The sequence below is a fragment of the Culex pipiens genome, chromosome 2 (genome assembly GCF_016801865.2).
Source record: "Culex pipiens pallens isolate TS chromosome 2, TS_CPP_V2, whole genome shotgun sequence".
Classification (NCBI taxonomy): domain Eukaryota; kingdom Metazoa; phylum Arthropoda; class Insecta; order Diptera; family Culicidae; genus Culex; species Culex pipiens.
The window spans coordinates 220,876,874-220,887,095 of NC_068938.1; positions in this window are offsets into that span (position 1 = coordinate 220,876,874).

Genomic DNA, 10,222 nt, shown 5'->3' on the forward strand with positions numbered 1-10,222 from the left:
GTTGCTGGTGTTGTTTGGAAGGTGCGTTCTGTAGCCCTGTTGGGCTGATGTAGACAACTGATTGATGGCAGAGAGGTGTGCAAAAAAAGGTGTGGGAGTGCGTAGGTATTTTTAGGAAACTTTGTCTGGCTGGCACTGGTGGTGTGTGGCGCACCGCGCCTCGTGGAAGTGATTTGCTCGAAATGGAGTTTTGAAGTGAGATTAGGAGAAGGGGCGAAACATTTGTTTTGATCACATACAAAGTGACTCAAAGTTTATTTAAATTGTACTGTTTGTTTTCAAGAATTTTAAATTGCTTCTTCTTTGAATTACTGATTACATGTATATCATAAGGGATTCCTTGTATTACTTTTATTCAAAGTTTAGGAATGGAAAAAGCTCAGCATTGGAATTGTAATATTAATTAAGTCCAGACTCAATTATCCAAAGGCCTCGAAAATATCACTTCGGGTAATCAAAACACGAAAAAATTATTATGAATTATGACATGAACTTTTATGGGTTTTTTTCTAAAAAATCTTTCTGGTTTGATAATTGATTTTCAGCTGTTTTCATTTTCTTTTTTTTTAATTTCATTTGTTGAGGAAGAAGTATTATGATGTTATTATTATTATTCAATGGAAGTAATTGATGTATTTAATAACCCAATCCTAAAACACGACTTTGAAAATAAAATATAAATATAAAAAACATACTCAGCTGAATATTGAGAAAGTCAGTGTTAATAAGTTTTTTATATTACCCTTTAAGAATTCATAAAATATAAATTTTGACAGCATAGACATTTTCTAGCAGCGCGTGGCCGAATGGTTACGCTGAGGATGAGGAAGTAAAATGTCGGTCCGGTCTTGGTTGTTAGGCCGTTAAGTCATTCTAGGTGTAGGAGTCGTCTCCATGCCATAAGTACAAACAACACACCAAACCAAGCCTTCTCCGGTGGAATCGCTGGTGGCGGTTGGACTCGCAATCCAAAGGTCGTCAGTTTAAACACTGGGGTGGAAGGTTCCTTGGAGTAGAAAGAGGTTGGAGAGCTCTCCCCATTCAAGCCTTCGGACTCCTAGGTTCGAGCAGAAACTTGCAATAGAGACCACAAAAGACCCGGGGGTCGTTAATGTGGATGGTTTGATTCTTTGAGAAATTTTCGAGATTTTTTTTTTGAGATTATAGCCATTGTATTTTTTGTCCATGCATTCCGTATGTTAAGAGAATCAATTTTTTATCATTATTTTTCCATACAATTTTGTGGGCTGGTCATACAAAATGCGAATGTGAATATTTGCAAACCTGTATTTTGAGAAGGAAAATGTAGTTTTTGATTAGGACTTTTCAGAAAAAGAGAAGATACACGGAAATAATCTTTTATGATTTTTAATTAAAATTCCTAAGATGTAATTTAAAAAAAAAATAATGCAAACATTTTATAAAATCGTTTTTTAGTTGCAAAATCAAATTTGCAATCGTATATGACTTGAACAATTGTTTGATCAAGTTCACCGTTTTCAAGTTCTAAGCATTTAGAGGTTGAATTGTGCGAAAATTGTTCAGGTTTTTGCAATTGTATAATACTTCAAGCAGGAAAAGCACCTGTACAAAAAATATTTTCAAAAAGCTGGAGATATTAATTAAAAACAAATTTTACTTTGTTGATCGGACTGCTTTTTGCTGAGATTCAGCCTCTTTAAATTTAATTTTTGTAAAAAAAAAATCTCAATGTCATCTAAAAAGCCTCGCAAACTCGCAATTTCTCCAAAACTGTTGGTTCGATTTTCAATGTAAAAAATAAACTTTTAGGAAATTTTCTGCTCTTTTCTGCAAAACACAATTTCAAAACGTTAGAATCAAGAGTAACATTTGAAAGGGCTAAAATACCAGTCTTGGACATTTTCAAAGGTGGACATGATTTTTCAACTTCGAAAAATGGAAAGTAAAGAAATGTGCTGAAAATTTATTAGAGGTTCAATTTTTTAACATTGAAAATCGAACTAATAGTTTTTGAAATATCGCGAATTGAAATATGAGGGCTTTTAGATTACAATAAGAAAAACTAAGTTTACACCCAAAGGAAAATATATCTCAAAATCTGCAACAGTGGATTTGCTGCAGAAAATGTCACATATTATAACATTTTTTGCAGCAACCCTGTTGATCATTTTTGCCCGCGTGTAAACATTTCAGCGATCTGCAGTTCTCACCAACACATATAATGCTGGTGCGTCCCCGAGCAACACTCCAGAAAGAAGGATATGTTGGTGCTCTGTCTCTCACAATTCATCAAGCGTCCATGGCGCGGTGGTAGCGTGTCGGATCAATAACCAAGAAGTTGGTGGTTCAATCCTCGTTCTGTAAGGTTTTTTTTGTGAAATACAACTAAAAAGCCGTCGGTAATGTCGATAATCGTCGGTAACGGGCAAAAATGTCATACCCCTATATCGCAAAAAATGCATGAGGACAGTTGTCATGCAGATTCTGATATACTTTCATGCCGTCATGCATCACAATCATGCGACCGCCGTTTGGGTGTACCTTAAATTTAAACTTAAGGTTAGCAAACAGCTGCCCAATCAACGAAGTCAAGAAAGGAAAGATTTGGAAATTTTCTCAGCCTTCAAAAATATTTTTTTACAATGGGGCATTTCCTTCATGGATGAGTTATTTTAAAATTGTAACAAAATTTACATGTTTGAAAAAAACAACTTAAGATGTCTATGACATGAAAACGGACCAATGTATCAATAAGTAAAAAAAAAAGTAAATCTTTCCCAGTTCCTGAGGGGAACACCCTTGAAGAGTATCGGGGCCGGCATTAACAAAGCGGATTCAGTGGCAGTTTCATTCTCAACTTAATGTTAACATGTTAAGGTTAATGTTAACATTCCATAGGTCGCCTCCCTAAGGTGTCGTGATAAGGTCCAGTTTGTGACGATACACTACCTTCCCTTTACTAAGCAATCGATTCCAGAAGGGAAAAGATCACCAGTTGTGTTGGTCCGAGCCGGGATTTGAACCCCGATCTACCGCTTACGAGGCGGAAGCGTTACCACTGGGCTACGTGGCTCGGTCAATGTATCGATGGCATCTAAAAATTGATTTTTGAAAATAAAAATTTGGTCGTATTTCAGATTTTTACAAAAAAAAATGTAATTTTCTCTAAAAAAAACATAAATAAAATCCAAACACCAAAAAAAATAATCAAAAAACAGCACCAAGGAACATAAAGCATACATTTTGATAAAAACAGTTTATGTAATTTTTGAGAAAATAGTACATTTATGTTCATCCTGCCTTTTGTTTTTTAGAAAAGTTATGAAAATACTTTACAATTTTTTCTTGTGAACATTTTTTGTCTGGCCTTTGAATACTTTGAAATTAATGAAAATATGAAAAATTGGTTATGTTGGATTCCAATAATCAGATTTGCAATGCCAAAGACTGAAATTTTCATGCAATTTTCTCATTCTTATGTTAATGTTTTTTTGTATCACCCATAACTAAAGAACTCAAATTATAGCCGTCAGGGTTAAAAACAAGATAAATTAAAAAAAAAAACAAAAAATCTAACACATGAGAAAAACAGAAAAAAAATATAAAAAAACACATTCAATTTAAACACAAGCTGATTCCTGAACGTTTCATATGTTATGTTTGCAGTTTTAATCAAATTGATACTTAAAAAACATTTCACGAATTCGGAAGGAAATATTTTCTTGAATTCATTGAAATTTTGTAAATTTTTAGTAAAATTGCGTTTATAATATATGAAGCATTTTGCGATACTTTTTGTTTAAATTATTTAAGCTGATGGTCGCTCAAATATATTGAAAAAAAAGAAAAATTAACTGTGGCTTGGAAAGAATCATGCGATTGCTAAATTCAAAGCTTTACATGGCTGTTCCTAGAAGGCTCTTACTTCTTTTCCTTTCAAGCGCACAATCAAAAATCTCCTAACCTTGTTACGCCACATCCCAATCCAGCAAAAAGCCTCGACTCATCAATTAATCAATTTTCACTCAAACATTTTCACCTTCACGGCGAGCGTTGAAAACGTTTTTATCAACCATCAATTTCGTTGATTCGCATCTCTCAACGGAGGAGAGAGAAAAAAAGCTCCAACAAAGCTTCCGCCGTGCTCACCTCAATCTTTTTCCCGGCATTTTCCCACCGGAAAATCAAGCCCAAATCCAACCAAACATATATATTATATTCTCGACGCACAATATCAAAAATCTTGCACCCCTCGACAACCTCCAATCAAACTCCCCCACCACTTTTTCTTCTCTAACACAAAAATTCGGAAAAACTCCAGAAAAAGCCCCAGAGGTTACCCACTTTTTCACTTCTTCTTCCTTCTCGCTCACTCACTCTGCTATCAATCCAATCAATGCGTTCCATCCACACACACACACACACCACATTTGGCTTGCTTGGATTGCTTGAAGCGGGGAGCGGGTCGTGGGGGGAAAACCTTTCAGCAACACGCAAACGTATTTCCTGGCTGCGTGCTTTTTTCCTCACCCGAAAGAAAAGGCAAAAAAAGCTTTAATTTTCCATCGTTCGACTTTCGCCCGCAACCGCGTACTCTCACATATGATTTTTCCTAGATTTTCCTTCCGACTTCTAGGTTAGAAAAAAAAGAAAAGCGAGAAAAAAAGCATTCTTACCCAGGATGATGATGAAAATGAGGTTATTCAAAACGTGTTTCTTTCTATTCTCTTGTCGTTTCAGGTTGGTAGATATAGAGAGGGAAGACACACGAGACGAGGAAAATCCTGTCCTGCACCACTCGGCACTTTTTGAGGTTTTCCTCGCTGGGTGAGCTTTCTCTTTCATTTTTCCCACCCCTGATTCGCATCACTCGACCACCTCAGCCACCAGCGAAAGGATAAACACGAAAAACGTGATTAGGAAGCGGAAAAAGGTGTTCCCACATTCGGCGCAAAAAGCTGCGGGAAATTCTTTTGCTGGACCAAGTAGGCTGGGAGGTGGGGTGTGGGGTGCGTTACATGGTGGGCTTGAAATAAACTTTAAAACAATACTATTAAATAATTCCAGGTAACAACTAAAACAAGCGCCAAATTTATAATACACACAGTAATAAATACACAAATTGCTAAAGTTTCAAGGTGGTAGATTTACACATTTTCAGAAGTAAAATTGCACTTGTTTTCTGATATAAAAAATTACCCATTTCCCAGACTTGAACTTTTGAATTGGCTTTTTAAGTGCCTTCCCTATGGAGCCTTTTTGTGTCATTGTGTCATTGTTTCATCCATGCAAGGCTGCAAACAATTTTGGCAGCTATATATTCGATAGCTGAATATGCGAAATCAGATTCGAGATCAGATTCTGTATCTTTGAAGGAATTTTCTGATCGATTTCTGGTCGGTACACGGAAAAATTTCGTCTTTTTAATTAACTTTTTTCACAAAAAAAAAACAAATTCGCAAAATGGATATTTTTATTTTTTTTTAAGTATTGTGGATTTCGCTGGTAGCTGGATTTTCTGGCATCTTCTCACGGTCATTGGAAACGATTGTGGATAGACTTAGGGGTTCCCATTTGGAGTGAAATAGTTCAATATACAGTAATTCCCCACGAAAACAGCATGATTCGAAAAAAAAGTTTTCCGATCGGGCTCAAAATTTTTCTGGGGGTTCCTTGGCCGAAATAATTAGACCCGTATTTTTTTTTTGTTTAGCCATTAGGGTGACCTACGCCGTGTTAGGGTGGTCCGAAAATGTCATTTTTTGTCGATTTTCGCAAAACCACATTTTTCAAAAAATCATATTTCCACGCCATTTCATCCGACTTTAGCTGTCTTAGACGCAAAAGAAAGGTGATTAGTTTAGCTATTTTGAAAAAATAGTAAGAAGTTTCAAAAATCTAGCTTAACATTTGAAAAGGTCGTATGCAAACCTATAATGTTGAAGGTCTCGGGACCAAAGAGCCTATGTCTGAAAATATGTTTTCCTGATTCCTCGGAAAATTTTACATAATATATCAAAAAATGATGAAATTATGTTTTCAGTACTCTGAGATACGATTTTTTGAAAATAAAAACTGGGTTTTTCGACGCGCCACGCGCAAAAATGGGAAAATGACGAAAACGGGAAAAAATCGACTTTTTTCACTAAAACTGCGATAACTTGAAAATTTCAGCGATGACCTATACATGTTAGGGTACCAAAAGTTGCGTATTTCAATTACGAAAATTTTGGTACCCTAACATGTATAGGTCACCGCTGAAATTTTCAAGTTATTTTTCGAGCAAATTTAGTGAAAAAAGACGATTTTTTCCCGTTTTCGTCATTTTCCCATTTTTGCACGTGGCGCGTAAAAAAACCCAGTTTTTATTTTCAAAAAATCGTATCTCAGAGTATTGATAACATAACTTCACCATTTTTTTAAATAAATTATGTAAAATATTCCAAGGAATCAGGTAAAAATATTTTCAGACATAGGCTCTTTGGTCCCGAGACATTCAAAACAGCCATATTTCGGACCACCCTAACACGGCGTAGCTGGATGGTGAGACGAAGTGAGGGGGGGAGAATTTGACATTTTTATGCCCGCATCTGGCCCGCCGCCTATTTCGTTGGTCGTTGAGCCGACGGTCGTTTCCAACAACCGAGTTCAACTAGGAACAAATCGCACAATATTTCAAGTATTTTAAGTATTTATATAAACAAAAACCTCAACTTTTAAGGACAAAAATTTTAAGTATGAACACAAATTTTGCCGCCAAGTAATGATTTTTTGAGATTATTTTTTATTTTAAATCGAAATTTTACTCGACAAAAGTAAAATCAAATTTGCAATCCAAAAGTACTTTACAGATTTTTCGTTAAAGCACATCGTTTTCAAATGATAACCACTTAAAGTTTAGTTTTAATTGAAAATAAATCTGTTTTTCGATTCTTTAAAAAAAAGTGTCCATGAGTGACCATTTCTGGAAATATTTTTTTCCAAAAAAAGAAAATTTCCAATAAAATTGCCAAAGAGACAATGATGATTGGACCACTGGTTGCTGAAATACAGCAAACAGATACAATATTAAAAATGGAAAATCTGATCTATTCATATTTATTTTTTAGAATTTGGAACTCTAACATTTCAAAAGGGGGTAATATTGAATATTTGACTTTTTTAAATGATAGTTTCCTTCAAAAACAGCACACAGCAAATAAAGTAGTAATCCAGCTGCGTGTAAAAGGGCTGGGTGTAAAATAAATTTTGCATTATTTTATGAAATTCTGTGTAATATTACACCTTGAAATATGTAGCCCATCAGTATGGGAAACCTACTTGACCGAAATGTCAAGCTCACATATACGTTTATCCTTTCCGTTTTTCATCGGTCTGATGGCCGAGCGGGCTAAGGCGCCAGTACGTACTGTTGGTGCTGGGTTTGAATCCCGTCGGTTGCAACTTTTTTTTGTGTTTACAAAAATTGTACATGCAGTGTGTAATATTAAGTGTTTATTTTGACGAAGGTGATGTGCATGCTTTTGCATGCGATTTTACCATCGGATTTTTTGCTGTGCAGTCGAGTTGTTGCTCTACCTTTTTCTGTTTCCAAGATATGGCCATTTCCAAATTTGAGCATGATCAGAAAAAGTCGAATTCGAGTTTGTTTACTTTGTTGTGAACAGTTGGGGTGAAATAACCCATATTGTTCCATCTATGGATAGTTTCTTCAATCTTTTGCAGCTGCATACTTTGATGCTCTTCCTGTCTCGAGCTAGGAGGAAGCTCGATGAATGCCTCCTCAATGTTCACTTGGTTTTCCAATTCTGATCTTCCAGATAAATTATTTTTAGAATTTTATGTTCAAGTCTTATTTTGAAACATTTAATGTTGACACTTTTTTTCAACAGCCTTCGCTAACCTTATTTTAGAAAAAAAAATATCTAAAATAACTAACTATCTCCAAGAATAAATTATGAGATAAAATGTTGATTTCCAGAGTTGATCCCAAGAAATTTTCTACCAGGTTCGATGCTAATTGAACTTTTCAACAAATGAACTTTTTGTTGGTATTCGTGCTCACAATGGTTTAGAAAACTGTGTATGAATATCACAGAGCAAATGCCTTTTTATACTGCATTTGATAAAGTCATACCTATTAACAGGCAAATATCCCGAAAATAGGTAAAAGTAACCTTTTTGCTCAGTTCACCATCAAGTTAGTCCATAAATTTGGAACTGTCAAGTATGTTGCAAATTAAAACCTCTGAAATCCACGAAATTTATATAATATCTATTTCGAAAAATTAAAAAAATAAACTCCAACAAAACCCCACCTCGCTCACTCCCAAAGCTTTTCCCCTCCACCCTCCAGCGACACGTGTACCACCCCCTCTCTTGTGGCACACGTGCTGTAAGTGCGTGTGGGTGGCTATTTTTGGACTTTTGTGGTCTTTCCGTTGCCTTGCAGCATTGAGGGGGGGGGACACCCCCAAAGCGGAAACCAGGGAAAAGGTAATCTTCCAAATGGATGCTCTCCGGGCGCCCTCTCCAAAATATGCGTTTCGGGGTTGACTTTTCCACTTTTCTCTTTTTTTTGTTTTACTTTTCAGTTTAGTGCCGGGCTTGGTGGAACTGTGTGTGCAATTCATGAATTAGAGATTGACCGTTTTTCATTTCCAAGTGGGAGCAGGCTTTCGCCTACTTTGTTCCGTTCAGTAGGGCAGTGGAGCTTTCGGGAGGGGATTAGCACCTGCGAGCGCAGTAGGCTGGGGGGTTTTCTGGCTTTTTGCAGTTTTAATAAGAGTTTGGACGTGATTATGACTGTTGTTTGTTCTCCCACCTTTAAAGCTTGTGATTTCTGCGAGCATGGAATAAACCTTTTCACCTATTTGGATAACCCCGGCTCAAATCCCCTCATCAACACCTTTGCTAAGTCAAAGAGTAAGCAATAGCGAGGGGAAGCAAAAATCAATCAGCGAAAAACCTCCAATCAGCAATTTAGCCCCCCATCAGAAAGCCTCCTTCGACAACAAACGGTTCGAAAACCAAATCAGAGAGGCCAAAAACCGCGGTTAAGCCTCCAGAAATTTTCCCAATCTCATTTGTGCCACCCACGTCAACCTCAATCCTGCCTCCCCCCGGAAAAGACACCCACCCACATGTTCAGGTGGAGCAGCAGGCCATGATTTCGATTTCTGATTCCAGTGGCTCCTTGGATTTTCCCTTCCTGCTGCGAAACACACGCACAATCGATCCTAGTTACCGATGCGAGAATTTTTTTCTTTCGTGAGTGTCCTTAGTCCTTAGCATCACGAAAAAAAATGAAAGAGAAAAGGTAAAAAAGTCACCGACCATTTCCGGCCCGAAGGACGCACCGGGTACGTGTGTGAGCCTCCGGAGTGAATTCCGAAGAAAAGCTCCAAGAGGACGACAAATGGGTGCTTTTTTATGGCCCAGAGGGTCCTTTTCTTTTTTTTTTTTTTTGCTGAAAGCTTTGCTGGGCGAATTAAACGATTCGGCGTTTTCCTTATCGCAAGACTCTTATCAAAGGCATTAGAGGAAAATGAGGTGAGTTCTTTTTTCTCTTCTCACAACTTCAATTCCGGAATTCCATGGCCTGCTTGGTGGGGAATGTGTTCACCCAAAAAAAATAGTTGCCAACTTGTCCAAAAAGTTAACTTTCCGAAAATTAATCTAGTACGCCGAGGAAAACATTCTGTCCCAATTACCGAAATTCCTTCGACCCCAAACTTTAGATAGAGAAGTCCTCCCCCCGCAAAACATTATCCCAATTAGGGAGCTTTCCCCTCTTTGCTAAATTATTACCAGCAAAAACCAACCACTTGAATTAACATTCGCCCTCTCAAACCTCAACTCGAAGCAGAAAAAAAATACTTTCCTCAATATAAGCACAATAAAATCCAACTTCAAATGGCAAACCCCCACCAGGTCTATAAAATACAGCTCCCGGTACCTGGGTTCCATTCCGTTCCGTTTCTGGCCTGGGAAACCGGTGGAGCGTTTCACACATGGATCGTTATTTTACTTTTCACTCTTTCCCCTGGTGGGGAAGGACTTTTATTTCCAGCAGCAACCTTTCTCGATTCGGAAGGATTCCAGCGTCGTCCCTTGAAATTCCGATTTTTTTTTCTTGCCTCCTTGTCAGACATATGTGAGTTGTACTGTTCCCCAACTCTTTTGAAAGTTGTAGAGTATGTCCTTTGAAGGTTTTTTGGTTCTTCTTTTTAACGGTACA